The sequence below is a fragment of the Bombina bombina genome, chromosome 4 (assembly GCF_027579735.1).
Source record: "Bombina bombina isolate aBomBom1 chromosome 4, aBomBom1.pri, whole genome shotgun sequence".
Taxonomy (NCBI): Eukaryota; Metazoa; Chordata; class Amphibia; order Anura; family Bombinatoridae; genus Bombina; species Bombina bombina.
In genome coordinates, this window is record NC_069502.1 from 240,408,104 (window position 1) to 240,428,783 (window position 20,680).

At 39.2% G+C, this 20,680-nt stretch overlaps 1 protein-coding gene across 2 annotated transcripts in view; it reads left to right on the plus strand.

The window, feature by feature from the left end:
* The window catches only part of PIK3CB (phosphatidylinositol-4,5-bisphosphate 3-kinase catalytic subunit beta), an 869,120-nt gene that overhangs the window by 210,852 nt on the left and 637,588 nt on the right, over window positions 1–20,680 (plus strand). For both annotated transcript variants that reach the window (XM_053709855.1, XM_053709854.1), the window contains exon 2: window positions 15,393–15,509. The gene's annotated coding sequence lies outside the window, so the exon portion shown is untranslated. The remainder of the gene's footprint in view (window positions 1–15,392; window positions 15,510–20,680) is intronic.

A 20,680-nucleotide genomic window follows, 5' to 3' on the forward strand; every position in this document is an offset into this window, starting at 1 on the left:
GCAGTAGCGACTTTTCTGGACGATATCTTGGAAAAGCCACCATCTTTTTGTCTAGTGGAAGAACACTCAGGGTCCCTTCTCAGTCTTCTTCGATCACATGGATGGAAGATAAACTTGGAAAAGAGTTATCTTACTCCAAGTACAAGGGTGAGTCTCCTGGGCACCATAATAGACTCCATATCCATGAGAATATTTCTCACAGATCAGAGATGTTGCAAGCTAACTGCTGCATGTCTTGCCCTCCAGGCCTCCTTGAGACCCTCAGGGCCTAGTGTATGGAGATGATCGGACTCATGGTGTCCTGTATGGACATCATTCCCTTTGCCAGATTCCATCTCAGACCCTTACAACTATGCATGCTGTGACAATAGAACGGTGATCATTCAGATCTGTCTTAACAGATTGTGCTGGACAACCTGTCGAGAGACTCGCTCTCTTGGTAGCTCTGTCCAGATTATCTGTCCCAAGGCACGTGCTTCTTGAGTCCATCCTGGGAGATTGTGACAATGGACGCAAGCCGTTCCAGCTGGGGAGCCGTTTGGGGTGCCAAGAAAGCACAAGGGCTGTGGTCTCAAGAGTTCTCCCTTCCTATCAATATATTGGAACTCCAGGCAATCTTTAATGCCTTAAAGGCTTGTCCCCTTCTGGGTTGGTCCCAGTTTATCAGATTCCAATCAGACAATATAACCTTGGTTGCCTACATCAACCATCAGGTGGAACGAGAAGTTCCTTGGCAATGAGAGAGGTATCTCAGATACTAGAGTGGGCGAAGACTCACAGATGTACACTGTCAGCGATCCACATTCCGGGTGTGGACAATTGGGAAGCAGATTTCCTCAGCAGGCAATCCTTTTACCCAGGGGAATGGTCTCTCCACCACAAGGTATTTGCAGAGATATGCAGCAAGTGTGGGACGCCGGAGATAGATCTCATGGCATCCCGCCTCAATATCAAGCTACCCAGGTACAGGTCGAGGGATCCTCAGGCGGAACTGATAGATGCCCTATCAGTTCAGTGGAGGTTCAGACTCGTATATATTTTTCCTTCATTACCACTTCTCCCTCGTGTGGTGGCTCGCATGAAGCAGGAGCGAGCATTAGTGATTCTGGTTGCCCCATCGTGGCTGCAAAGGACGTGGTTTGCAGATCTGGTGGGGATGTCATCATCTCCTCAGTGGAGGTTACCTTGTTGCAGAGATCTGCTGATACAGGGTCCCTTCGTTAATCAAAATCTGACTCTCAGATTTAATGCTTAGTCTTAGCCAAGAGAGGGTTTTCTGAGAGTGTTATCGACACTTTGGTTCAAGCTCATAAGCCAGTTACTCGTCGTATCTACCATAAAGTGTGGAGAACTTACTTGTACTGGTGTGAAGAGTGTGGCTTTTCCTGGCATAAAGGTTAAGGTTGACAGAATTGTATCTTTTCTCCAGGATGGATGGGAGAAGGGTCTATCTGCTAGTTCCCTGAAGAGACAGATATCAACCCTGTTGGTGCTTCTGCACAAGAGATTGACTGAGCTTCCGGATGTGCGCAGTCCTTTGTTAAGGCTTTGACTAGTATCAAACCTGTGTTTAGATTTGGGTCTCCGCCATAGAGCCTCAATCTTGTTCTTAGTGTTTTGCAGCAGGCTCTGTTTGAGCCTATGCATACTGTTGACATTAAATTGTTATCTTGGAAAGTTCTTTTTTTGTTGGCTATTGCCTCCGCGTGCAGAGTTTAAGATTTCTGCTTTGCAATGTGACCCCCCTTATCTGTTTTTCCATGCTGATAAGGTGGTTTTGCATACTAAATTAGGGTTCCTCCCTAAGGTGGTGTCGGATCGTAACATTAATCAAGAAACTGTTTTTCCTTCTTTGTGTCCTAATCCTTCTTCAACAAAGGAACGCTTGCTTCACAATCTAGATGTGGGTCGTGCCTTGAAGTTCTATCTTCAGGCTACTAAGGAATTCAGACAATCTTCCTCTTTGTTTGTCATCTATACGGGGAAGCGTAAGGGACAGAAGGCTTCTACGACTTCCCTATCTTTCTGGTTGAGGAGTGTCATCCGCTTAGCTTATAAAACAGTGGGGCAACAGCCTCCTGAGAGGATAACAGCTCATTCCACTAGAGCAGGGGCTTCCTCCTGGGCTTTTAGGAATGACGCCACTATGGATCAGATTTGTAAGCGGCTACCTGGTCCTCCTTACACACTTTTTCTAAATTTTACAAGTTTCATGTGTTTGCTTCGGCTGAAGCAGCTTTCGGGAGAAAAGTTTTGCAGGCTGTGGTGCCCTCGGAATAGGGTCCGCCTTCCTTTTTGTTCCCTCCTGTTATTCCTTCAGTGTCCTCTGGAGCTTGGGTTTAGTTTTCCCAACAGTAAATAATGAAGTTGTGGACTCTCCCTGCCTTATGGAAGGAAAACATAATTTATGCTTACCAAATAAATTCCTTTCCTTCCTGGTAGGGAGAGTCCACGACCCCACCCGTAATTTGTTTTTGTTGGACAACTCCCTTTTTATATTATTGCTTCTTTGACCTTTATACACTGATGTTTCTCCTACTTATCCTTGTTCCCTCTGCAGAATTACTGGTGGATAAGGGAAGTGGGAGGGATATTTAAGCCTTTGGCTGGGGTGTCTTTGTCTCCTCCTGGTGGCCAGGTGTTGCATTTCCCAACAGTAAGGAATTAAGTTGCGGACTCTCCCTGCCAGGAAGGAAAGGAATTTATCTGGTAAGAATAAATTATGTTTTTATGCTGGAGAAAGGAATAAGGAGGAGTGTGCTAAATAACGTTGGTTGTTTTCTCACATATTTGTATATTTTTTTCACAGATTGTTTCTTTCAATAGGAAACCATAATTTTGCACTGACAAATTTATACATTGTTTTTCTTCTTCACATTTTTGCAAATCTTTAGTATTGTTTCTTTCACAGACAGTTTCCTCAAATAGGAACCCTTATTTAGCACTCATCCACTCATATGTTTGTATGCTTTGTCCTTTTGTTTTTGTTTCTTTTAAATCACAGACCTCTATCTTATACTCACATTTTTTTTCCTTTTTCTATCAGTTTTTTATTTATTTTTAAAGGGACATGAAACCCAAAATGTTTATTTTTATTATTCAGATAGAGAATACAATTTTAAAAAAAAGTTTCCAATTTCTATGAATAAATTTGCTTCATTCCCATGTTGTTCTTTGTTATTTAGAAACCTAGGTAGGTAGCGTACACATGCCGGAAGCACTACATGACAGGAAACAGTACTGCATTTGAGTGCCCTTGCTAATCTATATACTGTATATGGCAACAGTTTTGTAACAGACATTTGCACACTCCTAAACTTACATTCCTGCTTTTCAAGAAAGGATAATAAGAAATGAAGAAAATTTGATCATAGAGGAAAATTGGAAAGTTGTTTAAAATTGTATGCTCTATCTGAATCATGAAAGAAAACTGTTTGGTTTTATATTGCTTTTTTTTTATTATCTCTCTTACTCCTCAATTTATTTCCTTATTCCAGCTGCATATTATTATGATTAATAAAAAAATTTATGTAAATGATGGAAATGGAAAATATTTATAATTTGAATTTGTTCTTTTTTTTTTATAATTATCAGAGCTTAAAGGGACAGTGTATACTAAAATTGTTATTGTTTAAAAATATTAATAGCGCCTTTACTACCCATTCCCCAGCTGTGCACAACTAACATTGTTATATTAATACTGTATACTTTATAACATTTAAAACTCTAAATTTCTGCCTGTTTCTAAACCAATATAGACAGTCTCATATCACATGCTTTTGTATTTGCTTTTCACAACAGGAGACTGCTAGTTCATGTGGCCCATATAGATAACATTGTGTTCACGCCCGAGGAGTTATTTAATATTTAGCACAACAAAGTACTAAATGCAAGTCAATAGATAATAAATAAAAAGTCATGTGATCAGGGGGCTGGCAGAAGATGCTTAGATACAAGGTCATCATTACAGAGGTAAAATGTGTATTAATATAACTGTGTTGGTTATGCAAAACTGGGGAATGGGTAATAAAGGGATTATCTATCTTTCTCCTACATTGGTGTATCCGGTCCACGGCTTCATCCTTACTTGTGGGATATTCTCAATCCCTACAGGAAGTGGCAAAGAGAGCACACAGCAGAGCTGTCCATATAGCTCCCCTCAGGCTCCGCCCCCCCAGTCATTCTCTTTGCCGCTCTAACTAGTAGCATCTCCACGGGGGTGGTAAAGAGTATGTGGTGTTTAGTTGTAGTTTTTTATTCTTCTATCAAGAGTTTGTTATTTTAAAATCGTGCCGGCTTGTACTATTTACTCTGCAGCAGAAAGTGATGAAGATTTCTGCCGAGAGGAATTTGATTTTAGCACCAGTAACTAAAATCCATTGCTGTTCCCACGCAGGACTGTTGAAACCAGAGAACTTCAGTTGGGGGGAACAGTTTGCAGGCTTAACTGCTTCAGGTATGATCAGTCATTTTTCTAACAAGACCTAGTAATGCTAGAAGACTGTCAGCAATCCCCTCTGGGATAGGTAAGCCATTTTTCTTAGACTCTGTATAAAATTATGGCTTATATTAAGGGCTCTATGCTGGTTGACACTATTGTGGGCTAAATCGATTGCTTTTTAGCATGTTTTCACTATAAATAAGGTGTTTTTTCAGACTTTAAAACACTTTTGGGGTTTTATTTTGCGCCTGACACTTATTTGGACACCTATTCTAGTCAGAAAGGCCCCTCCACTCTGGAAATGAAGAGGGAGGAGGCCTCATTTTCAAGCCTCAATTGTGCAGTTATTTTGCTTAGGCAGTTCATGCAGCTTCACGTGGGGAGTCCAGAGGCATCAGAAAAGACTCCAGAGAGGCTTATTTCCTACAGTGGAAGCTGTGGCATAGTACTGTAGTGTTTTTAACAGGTTAATTGCTGTTATTAGCTCCGGTTTGGGCATTAAGGAGTTAATTGGTCTGAAAATTTGTGTGCAATCCTTTCAAAGCATTAAGACACTGAGGTGAAAATTTCATTAAAATCGGATGTTTATTTGATGGTTTTTTGATGTTTAAATAATAAAAGTGCACACTTTATTACTAAAAGACACAGTAACGTTTAAGTGTGCCATAGCGTCCAAACAGCTTAAGGACAGTACAATCACGCTTAAAGATATAGCCCAAGATGATTCTTTAGCTGAAGGTAGTGAGGATAGCTCACTATCCTCTCCTTCTGTGTCAACACCAGCTATGCCCGCGCAAGCGATGCCCAGTACATCTAGCGCGCCAATTGCTATTACTATGCAACAGTTAGCAACAGTAATGGATAATTCTCTTGCAGCATTTTTATCCAAACTGCCAGCTTTTCCTAGGAAGCGTGATTGCTCAGTTTTAAATACAGAAAATGAGCAAGCAGACGCAGAGGATAATTTATCTGTAGTGCCCTCACATCAATCTGACTTGGCGGTGAGGGGGGGGCCTGTCTGAGGGAGAAATTTCTGACACAGGAAAAGTTTCTCAGCAGGCAGAGCCTGATACCATAGCATTTAAATTTAAGCTAGAACACCTCCGCGCTCTACTTAAGGAGGTCCTAGCTACTCTTGATGATTGTGACCCTTTGGTGGTCCCAGAAAAATTGTGTAAAATGGATAAATTCTTAGAGGTCCCAGTACACACTGATGCGTTTCCGATACCTAAGAGGGTGGCGGATATAGTGAATAAGGAGTGGGAGAAGCCAGGTGTACCTTTTGTTCCCCCTCCTATATTTAAGAAAACGTTCCCCATTGTTGACCCCAGAAGGGATGCGTGGCAGACGGTCCCTAAGGTAGAGGGGGCAGTTTAAACGCTAGCTAAGCGCACAACTATACCAATAGAAGACAGTTGCGCTTTCAAAGATCCTATGGATAAAAAATTAGGTTTACTTAAGAAAATTTTTGTTCAACAAGGTTTTCTTCTTCAACCAATTTCTTGCATTATTCCTGTAACCACTGCAGCTGCTTTTTGGTTTGAGGAATTAGAAAACTCGCTCCAGAAGGAGGCTTCTTATGATGAAGTCTTGGATAGAATTCACGCCCTGAAGTTGGCTAATTCTTTCATTACAGATGCCGTTTTTCAGTTAGCTAAATTAGCAGCGAAAAATTCTGGTTTCACAATAGTGGCGCGTAGAGCGCTTTGGCTAAAATCGTGGTCGGCGGATGTGTCGTCCAAAACAAAATTGCTTAATATTCCTTTCAAGGGTAAGACCCTATTCGGGCCAGAGTTGAAAGAAATTATTTCAGATATCACTGGGGGAAAGGGCCATGCCCTTCCACAGGATAGACCTTTCAAAGCTAAAAATAAGTCTAATTTTCGTTCCTTTCGCAATTTCAGGAACGGACTGGCTTCTACCTCTACAGCCACTAGGCAAGAGGGTAACGCACCCCAGCCCAAACCAGCATGGAAACCATTGCAAGGCTGGAACAAGGGTAAACAGGCCAAAAAGCTTGCTGCTGCTACCAAGACAGCATGAAGGGGTAGCCCCCGATCCGGGACCGGATCTAGTAGGGGGCAGACTTTCTCTCTTTGCTCAGGCCTGGGCAAGAGATGTTCCGGACCCCTGGTCACTAGAAATTGTCTCTCAGGGGTATCTTCTAGAATTCAAGGACCTTCCTCCAAGGGGAAGGTTCCACATGTCTTGCTTATCTTTAGACCAGATAAAGAGACAGGCATTCTTACATTGTGTAGAAGACCTTTTAAAAATAGGAGTGATAAACCCAGTTCCAACAGCAGAACAAGGACTGGGATTTTACTCAAATCTGTTTGTAGTTCCCAAAAAGGAAGGAACTTTCAGGCCAATTCTGGATTTAAAAATCCTAAACAAATTCCTCAGAGTTCCATCATTCAAAATGGAAACCATTCGGACAAGCGTTACCAGTTCGTGGCTCTTCCCTTCGGATTGGCCACTGCTCCCAGAATTTTCACAAAGGTGCTAGGGTCCCTTCTAGCGGTGCTAAGGCCAAGGGGCATTGCAGTAGCACCTTACCTAGACGACATTTTAATACAGGCGTTGTCCTTTCACAAAGCAAGGGCTCATACAGACTTTGTTCTAGCCTTTCTAAGGTCTCACGGGTGGAAGGTGAACATAGAAAAAAGTTCTCTGTCCCCATTCACAAGGGTTCCCTTCATTTAAGACCATTGCAACTGGGCATGCTCAAACAATGGAATGGGGATTATGCAGATTTGTCTCCCCAGATTCAGATGGACCAGCAAACCAGAGACTCACTCCTCTGGTGATTGTCTCAGGATCACCTGTCTCAGGGAATGAGTTTGCGTGGATCATTGTCACGACCGACGCCAGCCTCTTAGGCTGGGGCGCGGTCTGGAAGTCCCTGAAGGCTCAGGGTCTATGGTCTCGGGAAGAATCTCTTCTCCCGATAAACATTTTGGAATTGAGAGCGATATTCAATCCTCTCCAGGCATGGCCTCAACTAGCGGAGGCCAAATTCATCAGATTTCAGTCGGACAACATGACGACTGTAGCGTACATCAATCATCAGGGAGGAACAAAGAGTTCCCTGGCGATGAGGGAGGTATCCAAGATCATCAAATGGGCAGAGGATCACTCCTGCCATCTATCAGCAATTCACATCCTAGGAGTGGACAACTGGGAAGCGGATTATCTGAGTCGTCGGACTTTCCATCCGGGGGAGTGGGAACTCCACCCGGAGGTTTTTGCTCAGCTGACCCAGCTATGGGGCATTCCAGATCTGGATCTGATGGCGTCACGTCAGAACTCCAAAGTTACACGTTACGGGTCCAGGTCCAGGGATCCCAAGGCGACATTGGTAGATGCCTTAGTAGTGCCTTGGTCGTTCAATCTAGCTTATGTCTTTCCACCGTTTCCCTTTCTCCCCCGGCTACTAGCCAGGATCAAACAGGAGAAGGCTTCGGTATTCTGATAGCTCCTGCGTGGCCACGCAGGACTTGGTATGCAGACCTGGTGAATATGTCATCGGTTCCACCATGGAAGCTGCCTTTGAGGCAGGACCTTCTAATTCAAGGTCCATTCGAACATCCAAACCTAGTTTCTCTGCAACTGACTGCTTGGAGATTGAACGCTTGATTCTAGCTAAACGTGGGTTTTCGGAATCAGTTATAGATACTCTGATCCAGGCTAGAAAGCCTGTCACCAGGAAAATTTACCATAAGATATGGCGGAAATATCTTTGCTGGTGCGAATCCAAGGGTTACTCATGGAGTAAGATTAGGATTCCAAGGATACTATCTTTTCTCCAAGAAGGATTGGAGAAAGGTCTGTCAGCTAGTTCTTTAAAGGGACAGATATCTGCTCTGTCTGTTTTGTTACACAAGCGTCTGGCAGCCATGCCAGATATTCAGGCGTTTGTGCAGGCTTTAGTCAGAATCAAGCCTGTCTACAGATCTGTGGCTCCTCCATGGAGTCTAAATTTAGTTATTTCAGTTCTTCAAGGGGTTCCGTTTGAACCTCTACATTCCATAGATATTAAGTTACTATCTTGGAAAGTTTTGTTTTTAGTAGCTATTTCTTCTGCTAGAAGAGTTTCTGAATTGTCTGCTTTGCAGTGTAATTCACCCTATCTGGTGTTTCATACAGATAAGGTCGTTTTACGTACCAAACCTGGTTTTCTTCCAAAAGTGGTTTCCAATAAGAATATCAACCAGGAAATAGTTGTTCCTTCTCTGTGTCCTACTCCAGTTTCTAACAAGGAACGTCTGTTACACATTCTTGATGTGGTTCGTGCTTTAAAGTTTTATCTAAAAGCAACTAAAGACTTCAGACAAACATCGTCCTTGTTTGTCGTCTATTCTGGCAAGAGGAGAGGTCAAAAGGCGACTACGACCTCTCCGTCTTTCTGGCTGAAAAGCATCATCCGGTTGGCTTATGAGACTGCTGGAAGGCAGCCTCCTGAACGAATTACAGCTCACTCTACTAGAACTGTGGCTTCCACATGGGCTTTCAAGAATGATGCTTCTGTTGAACAGATTTGTAAGGCAGCGACTTGGTCTTCACTGCATACATTTGCCAAATTTTACAAATTCAATACTTTTGCTTCTTCGGAGGCTATTTTGGGGAGAAAGGTTTTGCAAGCAGTGGTGCCTTCCGTTTAGGTTACCTGACTTGTTCCCTCCCTTCATCCGTGTCCTAAAGCTTTGGTATTGGTTCCCACAAGTAAGGATGAAGCCGTGGACTGGATACACCAATGTAGGAGAAAACAGAATTTATGTTTACCTGATAAATTTCTTTCTCCTACGGTGTATCTGGTCCACGGCCTGCCCTGGCATTTTGGTCAGGTTTAAATTTATTTTTTGTAAACTACAGTCACCACTGCACCATATGGTTCTCCTTTTTCTCCTAACCGTCGGTCGAATGACTGGGGGGGGCAGAGCCTGAGGGGAGCTATATGGACAGCTCTGCTGTGTGCTCTCTTTGCCACTTCCTGTAGGGATTGAGAATATCCCACAAGTAAGGATGAAGCCGTGGACCGGATACACTGTAGGAGAAAGAAATTTATCAGGTAAACATAAATTCTGTTTTTAAAACAATAAAAATTCTTATGTAGACTGTCTCTTTAAAGGGACAGTCAAGTCCAAAAAAACCTTTCATGATTCAAATAGGGCATTTTATTTTAAAACAACTTTCCAATTTACTTTTATCACCAATTTTGCTTTGTTCTTTTGGTATTCTTTGTTGAAAGCTAAACCTAGGAGTTTCATATGTTAATTTCTTAGACCTTCAAGGCCGCCTCTGCATTTTGACAGTTTTTCACCACTAGAGGGTGTTAGTTCATGTGTTTCATATAGATAACATTGATCTCAGGAACGTGAATTTACTGAGGAGTGAGCACTGATTGACTAAAATGCAAGTCTGCCAAAAAAACTGAAATAAGAGGGTAGTTTGCAGAGACTTCGATACAAGGTAATTACAGAGGTAAATGTGTATTATTATAACTGTGTTGGTTATGCAAAACTGGGGAATGGGTAATTAAATAATTATCTATCTTTTAAAACAACAAAAATTCTGGTGTTGACTGTCCCTTTAATATTAATAAATCTCTCTTTTTTTTTTAACCCTTACTCACATTAGTATTAATTACTAATTTGTGGGGTGTGTTTTCATAACCACCTTACTTCATATTTCTTTAAAGGGACAGTCAACACCAGAGTTTTTGTTGTTTAAAAAGAAAGAAAATCTCCCTCTTACCCATTCCCTAGTTTTGCATAACCAACACACTTATAATAATGCACGCTTTACCTCTCTAATTACCTTGTATCTAAGCTTCTGCGGACTTCCCCCTTATTTCAGTTCTTTTGACAAGCTTGCATTTTAGCCAAACAGTGCTCACTCCTCGGTAATGAGCTCAATGTTATCTATATAAAACACATGAACAAATGCCCTCTAGTGGTCAAAATGCATTCAGATTAGAGGCAGTCTTCAAGGTCTAAGAAATTAGCATATGTGAACCTCCTAGATTTAGCTTTCAACTAAGAATACCAAGAGAACAAAGCAAAATTGGTGATAAAAGTAAATTGAGAAGTTGACATGCCCTATTTAAATCATGAAAGTTTTTTTTCCCTTGGAATTGACTGTCCCTTTAACTCAAACCATTTTAAAAAGATGTGTACCATTTTTCTTTTAAGACATCTTTCCATAACTCTCATTCGCTATTGAATTTTGCCGCAATACATGTGTCCCACATTGCTTTCCTTTGCATATACACTGGTTCACTTTAATGTTTGATATATCCATACTCCTCTAGGTTTAGGAAATTATGAAATTAGTGGAACCATTTGGCAACTAGGATTATCCTTCTTTTTCCAGTTTTTTGCTAAAAGAGATTTTATACTCTTGCTCGCTATTAATAAAAGTTTTTTTGTGTGTATAGGCAATTTATTGGGTACTTTTATGGAGTAACCATAGACAAGGATAAAACGGTATAGAAATATCTAGCATTTTTGATGTTTCCTTGGTTACAGATTCCCAAATATTTGCACATTATCACCATATATGTGACATATGTCCTGCCTCTTTTCTGCATCACCAACACATATCACTTGTAGTTTCGGCGTAAGTTACCATCTTTTACTATGTTCAAGTTTAATTACAAAAGTTTACTAGATACCAAGGACTTAGAAACATCAGAAGATATATGGTTGGCTTCTGCTGGCGTTAATGATTATATCAAGCTCCTCACTCTTTCTTTCTATAAAGTAAGGTGAATAGTTTGGAAGAACCTGTTTTAATATTGAGTATATTAAGGAGTGGGAACGCCTTATAAGAGAGGGAGAGCTGCTTAACTACTCCTATGCTTTCAATACCTGTAACATGTTCCTATTTTCCGGGTGTCTATCTATGAATGACATTGGTACAGAAAAAAACATTGTTTGAACATGTCTAGACCTCTATCTTCAAATTCTTTAGGGGTAAAAAGTTTATTTTCATTTACCGACTGATACATTTTACGATTCTTTTTAATAATTCTCACTGTTTCCCAACCCTGGTACAAACTCCCAATTATCTGTTAACAGAGTTAAAGAAAAAAAACTAGAGGAGAAGTGTGGATATTCTACCAGGACCTTGTCCAATACCGCATATGCTTCCTCTATAATATCATTAGAAATATGAGAGCGTGGGATCTTATTAGGCGCTTGCCAACACTTTGCACCCAGTTGTGTGGCCTCGCTTAGGTTATGTTCTAGTCTGACCCATACTTTATGGTCATAGTTTGTGCACCAACCAGTCCGACAGGAACAGCTCTGTCTCTCCTTGTTGTCTTATTTTAACTGCTTACTTTGGTCAAAATTAATGATTTGTTGCAATATATAAACTACTATTACAGCCTCAGTCTTAGCTCTAATTTTTAAATGTTATTTAGCCCTCAGATTATAAGGGTTTAGTTTATTTTGGCTAATCTCTGACTGTTGTTTGTTAGATAATAATGTGGATACCTATGACAGTACGACAATTCTTTAAAAATGACCGGGTTTAAGTGTTTTTAATATATTCCAGCCTTTGCTATTGTATGCTTGCTTGTTCCTAGTTTATGCAATAAAGGTTAAAATGAATGAATGAATGTGATGGAACTTTTTAACCAATATTTCTTTATTTACTTAAACCTTACTTTTTGCAGAGTTAATCTTTACTCTATGGGGCCCATTTATCAAAGGGCTTGCGGACCTGATCCGACACTGCGGATCAGGTCCGCAAGACCTCGCTAAATGCGGAGAGCAATACGCTCTCCACATTTAACATTGCACCAGCAGCTCACAAGAGCTGCTGGTGCAACGCCGCCCCCTGCTGACTCGCGGCCAATCGGCCGCCAGCAGGGAGCTGTCAATCAACCCGATCGTATTCGATCAGGTTGATTTCCGGCGGTTCCTGTCCGCCTGCTCAGAGCAGGCGGACAGGGTTATGAAGCAGCGGTCTTTAGACCGCTGCTTCATAACTTGTGTTTCTGGCGAGTCTGAAGACTCGCCAGAAACACGGCCCTTCAAGCTCCATACGGAGCTTGATAAATGGGCCTGTATATTGTATTCTCTCTTACAATTAGTTTATCTAGTTGTTTTGTACACCAATCTGCTAAAATCTTCTTTTGGAGAGACATATAATTAGCTTCAAACATCTTTTATAGTGGGAGCTAAATATTTTCATGTCTTTTTTTTATAATCTGTATATTTATTAATTTTATTGTATTTATTAAACTTGTCATTGTTTTAAAGTAACAGTCTACACCAGAATTTTTATTGTTTAAAAAGATAGATAATCCCTTTATTACCCATTCCCTAGTTTTGCACAACCAACACAGTTATATAAATACTCTTTTTACCTCTGTGATTACCTCATATCTAAGCCTCTACAAACTGCCCCCTTATTTCAGTTCTTTTGACAGACATCCATTTTAGCCAATCAGAGCTGGCTCACCTGAACTCCACGTGCGTGAGCACAGTGTTATCTATATGACACACATGAACTAACACCCTCTAGTGGTGGAAAACTGTCAAAATGCCCTGAGAGAAGAGGCGACCTACAAGGGTTTATAAATTAGCATATAAACCGCCTAGGTTTAGCTTTCAACTAAGAATACCAAGAGAACAAAGAAAAACTGTTGATAAAAGTAAATTGGAAAATTGTTTAAAATTACATTCTTTATCTGAATTATGAAAGTTTATTTTGGACTAGACTGTCCCTTTAAATCCTCTTTCAATAAAAAAAAAAAAAAAGGGGTTAACATTTTTGGGGTGCTTTTTATCACTCCTTCCTGTCTTCTACTTTTCTTGCGGTAACTATCTTAGTTGAGATGGGACTGGTGGAGGTGGTTAGACTCTCTAATCATATCAGAGCTTTTCTAAACGTTAGGAATACATTATTTAATAATTTATTCTTTTGCTGTGGTTTGTTTCTTAGCCATTACTGTTTTTTACAGTTATTTACAGTACTTATTTCTCAGTGTACCTCACTGTATTCCCTTACAGAAGTGGTGCCCAAAACATTAACCGTGGTCTCTCAGTCGACCACCATGCCATTTAAGGTAAATTGTGGTATTGATCCTAGCTGCTACGGCTTGCTAGCCATGCTATTAACCCCTGCTAGCTGCTTTATTAAAACAAAATGTTATTTTTTTCAACCCTTTTTCAACTATTGATTCCTGTTTGCTGCGCTATTGAAGCAGCTGTTATTACAGTAGTGCAGCTAACAGGGAATAATAGCACAGCTTACAAGTGCGGCTAGGATCAATAGCTTGGCTGGCAAGTATGCTGAGAGCTAGGGGCGTAACTATCAGAATGAAGATACCATCAGGAGAGTAACTAAAAAGGACCAATGGAGGTTTAGCGCTTGCTATCCCATAGTTTCCCACTCATCACCTAAGTGCACGTGAAGTCACAATGCAGGGTCCCTACTTTGCACCCGTCGAGTCATTACTCCTGACAGTGCTGGTCCTAGCTGCTCCCTATCACCTCCTGTTCTGCTAATGTGGGAAATCATTAACCCTGTGTACTATTTATGTGAAAAACACATTTTATTGTAATGTTTAGACAATGCTAAATATGCAGTTTTATTAAATCTGGCATAAGTAGATCTCAGTGACAAATTTTACAAAAAAGTATATTACGACTCACTAAAGTTTGGGCACCCCTGCCTTACAGGAATTATAACAATTGTGCCATTACTGTCTATTGTTTCCCTCAAGGGTTAATAACTTGTGTACCTTATTCTTACTGCTTCTGTGCTTCTATTTATCTCTCATACATAAGCTTCTATCCTTACTTGTTTTCTCTATATTCTACTGTGGGGCAAATTTGTGCAGCTCAGGACTCTGAACCATCAGCTGATCAATTGTAAGGGTGATCCACTGATAAATTTAAGCCCAACTTCTGCTTACTTTATAAGGATATTCAGGTGTGTGTTTACGCTCAGCTGTGTACTTCATTTGCTGAGTCTATGCCTAATTATATACAGGGATTTGCAGCACTGCCTTTATATCAGTGATCAAGGCTCTACAGTTTACCATGGCTACATTCTGAAGTACTACAGAACTATTTCCAAAATGTAACAAATTCACTATACACTCTGAGAACGGATTATCTGAAACTCATGACCTCACTACTGAGTGTCCTTTAATTTCAGACGTGAGCATGTTCACGCTCTGTTACAGGAGGTTTTAAATGCTTTGGAAGTAAAAGATTCTCCTGCTACAGACAAACAGCCTGATACATTATTTTTTTATAACGGTCTACCTTTCCCATGCCTGCCTGATCTAATTTCTAAGGAATGGAATAAGCTTGGTGTTTGTTCTATTCTATCTGTCAAGTTCAAAACTGTTTTCTTTTCCTTTAAAGAATAGCACCTCTTTTAAGTTTCCCTTGGACAGAAAGCTTGAAGCTATCAGTGTAACCTATGTAGCTGCAGCTCTTGAGCAGTGATATTAAAAGGGATATATCATTTGAAAAGAGCTGTATTTGCTGTATGATACCATCGTTGAATAAAGGACTATTAAAGGGACAGGAAACCCCAAAATGTTCTTTCAGAATTTGGATAGAACATACAATTATATTTGAATAGCACTTTTTCCACAGAAAACCTCAACCTCTATGTAACTTGTTTGTGTGTGTGTATATATGTACGTGTGTGTATGTATGTATGTGTGTGTGTGTATATATATATATATTTAATGTGTGTGTATGTATGTATGTGTGTATATATATATATATATATATATATATATATATATATATATATATATATATATATATATATATATATATATATATATATATATATATATATATATATATTGGCTTTTAATATTTTTTTGTATTAAATATTTTTATTGGGTTTACAAAATACAAAAACATCAAATGTGAGAGACAGTCTGGCTTATAATTATTTTTATTTATGCTAGATATTCACGGAGTCTCTCCAGAGCTGTGCTCTGCCAAACTAGTGACACAATATGATCAGAAGTCATGAAATCCTTACTTGTGCGCCCTGAGATGCAACAAAACACCACACAGGAACTGTAAGTATGGTGTTTCCTTATGCATTGACTGGGAGAATGTGTACTATGTGTGCTATGTCTAAAAAAAATTTGAGTTGATATTTTATATAACTTGCTTAATTTGGCTGTTATGATTTTGAATGTCTATGATCTATTGTATTCTGTGCAGCCAGTTGAATCAAGTTTTAGGCACGTAATATAAATTAGACTCCACGATAATGTAAAGCAGGGGTCATCAATTGTGGCCCTTCAAAGGTTTTGGAACTACATTTCTCATGATGCTCAGCTGGTTGAGCATCATGGGAAATGTATTTCCAAAACCTCTGGAGGGCCACCATTGATGACCCTTGATCTAAAGTGTTCTATAGCAATACAAATCTCAAACACTGTAAGTGAATGGAACATTAAAGGGACAGTATACACTCATTTTCATATAACTGCATGTAATAGACACTACTATAAAGAATAATATGCACAGATACTGATATAAAAATTCAGTATAAAACTGTTTAAAAACTTACTTAGAAGCTGTCAGTTTACCTCTGTTGAAAAGGTAGCTGGAAAGCCCACTGCAAGTGGCAAATAAGACCCTCCCCCCCCCTCCCCCTTCTTTTGCATATGAAAAGACCCTTTACACAAACAGGAGCAAGCTGGAGTAGGTAGTCGAGCGTATTCACATAAAACTTTGGGGCTTGGTTAGGAGTCTGAAAATCAGAGCAATGTTATTTAAAAATAAGCAAAACTATACATTAATTAAAAAAAAAAAACTTTATGGGCTATATAAATAGATTATCTACAAAACATTTTTGCAAAGAAAAAATGAGTGTATAATGTCCCTTTAAGTATGGCTCTGTTCACTAGCAAGTAATTATCTTACATCTTGCATGATTCACAATCACTGGTGTAGAGGATCTCTAAAATATGTGGTGCTGCAATGTAAATCATCCTATATAATGGTATGGGAAAGTTCATAATATAGGTGACATTAATATTTTGTTCATAATTAGTAGCTCACTTCCAAATTCATCTGTTCCGTTTAAGAAGGTCAACATGGTGCCAATTGTTTTCAGTGTTTATATACAGAACTTTGCTCCATTCCACATGCATAATGTCTTGTCTCAGTCTATAATCGATCATTTTTTGTGCAAGTCTGTTATTTTCATTAACTTAATCAATGGTAAGACACCATCTTGAATATGCAGAGCAATTTTGGGCATCAGTTTTCAAAGAGGACATACTAGATAGAGCTAGAGAAAAAAAAGAGAAAGTTAACAAAATTTTAATTATGATGGAAGGGTTGTAGTTTTTATATTGGGGGAAAAAGTCTGAGGGGAATTGATTACATTATACAAATATAAACAAAACCCATATATGCAATTATCAGCTGACCTGTTTGGTCAGTAGGATTGGTCATCCATGGAGACTTGAGGAACAGGGATTTCACCTACAGTAGCCAATGGGGTTCTTTTCAGTAAGAACAAGAAAGACATGAAATTCTCTACCTATTGAAAATTTGAAGTTATATAAGCAAATTCAATAGTATTAGTATAGCTTGTTGATCCAAGGAGAAATCTGATTGCCACTTTGGAGTCCAGCAGGATTTTTTTTCCTTTTGATACATAGGGGCATATTTATGAAGCTCCGTATGGAGCTAAAGACTGCTGCTCTATAACTTGTCAGCCTGCTCTGAGGTGGCGGACAGAAATCAACCCGATCGAATACGATAAGGTTGATTGACACCCCCTGCTAGCGGCCGATTGGCTGCAAATCTGCAGGGGGCGGCATTGCACCAGCAGATCTCAAGAACTGCTGGTGCAATGATAAATGCTGACAGTGTATGCTGTCAGCATTTATCGATATGCAGCGGACATGATACGCTACTTTGTATCATGTCCACTCGCACATTAATAAATATACTCCATAATTGGAAATCACTTCAGTTTACTTAACATTCTCACATGAAAATCTGAATAGATTCAGTACATCCTACAGTCTCAGTTGCAGAAAAGGAGGAATGCAAGTGTACATTAGTTGACTGATATGTGAACATTTTGTTTTTCAAATGAACCTTCAAGGTAAATTTATATCAAATTGTACAAATTTGTTAATTTTAATATGTTTTTATTTTATAAAGCATGATTTAAATTAAAGGCTGCTAAATGTATTGGGTACGTGTGTGTTATAAAGAACAATTTTAATGAAATTCTTGTTTATTGTCCTTTCCTTCAAGATCCCAAGCACTTCTAACACACTCAGTAGTTTGTTCTATGGTGCTCATTGTAAAACTGGGACATTGTCAAATATCCAATTTAAAAAAAAAAAATGACTCCTTTATATGTTAAGCCCTTGTAATACCCTTATACTGTAATTTCTTTTTACAGCACTGGAAAAATTTTGGGTCTGATCCTCTCTAGCTCCTTGGTCTGTCAAAATTATCCACGGTTTGTCAGTATTGCAAGTTATCTCACAGACATTTTGAAAGGCAAATCTTAGCTTAAAAGCTGTTTATCTTGCTCTGCATGGTTCTAGATCTGAAGGAAAGACAAAAAGACAATGTTTTTGTATAATTTTTCTCCATGTTAGCAAGTTTTTGATATTCATGTCTTTTGGTGTGTCTGTCACAAGTGGGTCTAATCTGGAACTGTTTAATTCCAATGCATTAGAATACCCAATTTCTTTTTATTTATTTATTTAATTTTGGCAGTGTCCACTGAAATCTAATTTTGGACTGCTTTGAGCTAATTAATAAACAGTTATTAATTGGTTTGTTTAAAAGATAAAAATAGAGTAACATTTCTAAACTATATAATTAATTTCTGACAATTAAGAAATGTCAAGGATAAAACTGTTAGTTGCTGCAAAGGGCATGACACACTCACTCAACCATTATGGCTACCGATGCCCAGGAAAACCAATACATACATGGCTGGCTAGTCACATAGATAATTTTTTTTCAAGTCAGATATTTATGAGAAAATGGACTGCGGCTGTGTTATGTTTAATTTGCTATGGTAAAAATTGTTACGCCGGAACAGTATGCTTTGTGGTCAAATGAGCATCATGTTGGCGTTTGTGTGTCTGTGTCCTACATATTCTTGGTGGCTCATAAATTTAACATCCCTTGTATTGATGGGTGCCATAAAATTAATAAAAACCCAATTTTGAGGTGGTTCCTGAAGTAGAGTTTATTCTGCACGACTTTAATTTGAGGTATAAATGACAATTATTAATTATTTATACCACCCATATATATGGGCAACAAAGCACACATCTTAAGTACGTTTAAAATAATTAGACAAGAACATCAAAACTGGGAAAAATGTCTTCTTCAGCTCATAATATGATTGAATTATTGCACCTTGGCATATACCTCATTGTAAAAATATCACTGGGCCAAGACTAGGCATATAAGCTCACAATAGTACAAATGTCATTTAAATTATATTTCAAACCAAGAAACCTATCAAATAGTTTGTTTAAAGGGTCCATGATGTGTTTTTATAAGAAGACACCTCTCTATCGGCTAGATTACGAGTTTTGCGTTATGAGCGGCGCGGTGCTAACTTGCAAGTTATTGTCACCGCTCAACTCCCTACAGCACTGGTATTACAGGTTTTCAAAAACCTGGCGTTAGCAGGCAATGTGTGAACGTAGAGAAAAATTGAGCTCCATACCGCACTCCAATACCAGCGCTGCGGTGAGCTGGTTTTACACGCTCGTGCACAATTTCCCCATAGACATCAATGGGGAGAGCCGGGTGAAAAAAAGCATAACACCTGCAATAAAGGAGCGTAAAGCTCCGTAATGCAGCCCCATTGATTCCTATTGGGAAACAAAAGTTATGTTTACACCCAACACCCTAACATAAACCCCGAGTCTAAACACCCCTAATCTGCCGCCCCGACATCGCTGACACCTACATTACACTTATTAACCGCTAATCTGCCGCCCCCGACACCACCTACCTACACTTATTAACCTCTAATCTGCCATCCCCAATGTCGCTGACATCTACTTACACTTATTAACCCCTAATCTGCCGCCCCCAATGTCGCCGCCTCCTACATTACAGTTATTAACCCCTAATCTGCCGCCCCCAACGTCGCTGCCACTATACTAAATATTAGTATTAACCCCTAACCCGAACACCCACTAACTTTAATGTTATTAAAATAAATCTAAATAAAACCTACTATTAATAACTAAATAATTCATATTTAAAACTAAATACTTACCTGTAAAATAAACCCTAAGATAGCTACAATATAACTAATAGTTACATTGTAGCTAACTTAGATTTTATTTTTATTTCACAGGCAAGTTTGTATTTATTTTAACTAGGTAGACTAGTTAGTAAATAGTTATTAGCTATTTAATAACTACCTAGCTAAAATAAATACAAATTTACCTGTAAAATAAAACCTAACCTGTCTTACACTAACACCTAACCTTACACTATAATTAAATAAATTACATTAATTAAATACAATTAACTAAATTACAAAAACAAACACACTAAATTACACAAAATAAAAAATAAATTATCAGATATTTAAACTAATTACACCTAAACTAATAGCCCTATCAAAATAAAAAAAGCCCCCCAAAAATAAAAAAAAAATAAACTACCAATAGCCCTTAAAAGGGCCTTTTGCGGGGCATTGCCCCAAAGAAATCAGCTCTTTTACCACCTGTAAAAAAAAAAATACAAACCACCCACACAACCAACCCCCCAAATAAAATCCTAACTAAAAAACCTAAGCTCCCCATTGCCCTGAAAAGGGCATTTGTATGGGCATTGCCCTTAAAATTGCATTTAGCTCTTTTTCTGCCCAAACCCTAATCTAAAAATAAAACCCACCCAATAAACCCTTTAAAAAAACTAACACTAACCCCCGAAGATCCACTTACACTTTTTGAAGACCGGACATCCACCCTCAACGAAGCGGGGAGAAGTCTTCATCCAAGTGACAAGAAGTGGTCCTCCAGATAGGCAGAAGTCTTCATCCAGACGGCATCTTCTATCTTCATCCATCCGGCGCGGACCGGCTCCATCTTCAAGACATCCGGCGTGGAGCATCCTCTTCAATCGACGTCGTCTTGAGGAATGAAGGTTCCTTTAAATGACGTCATCCAAGATGGCGTCCCTTGAATTCCGATTGGCTGATAGAATTCTATCAGCCAATCAGAAT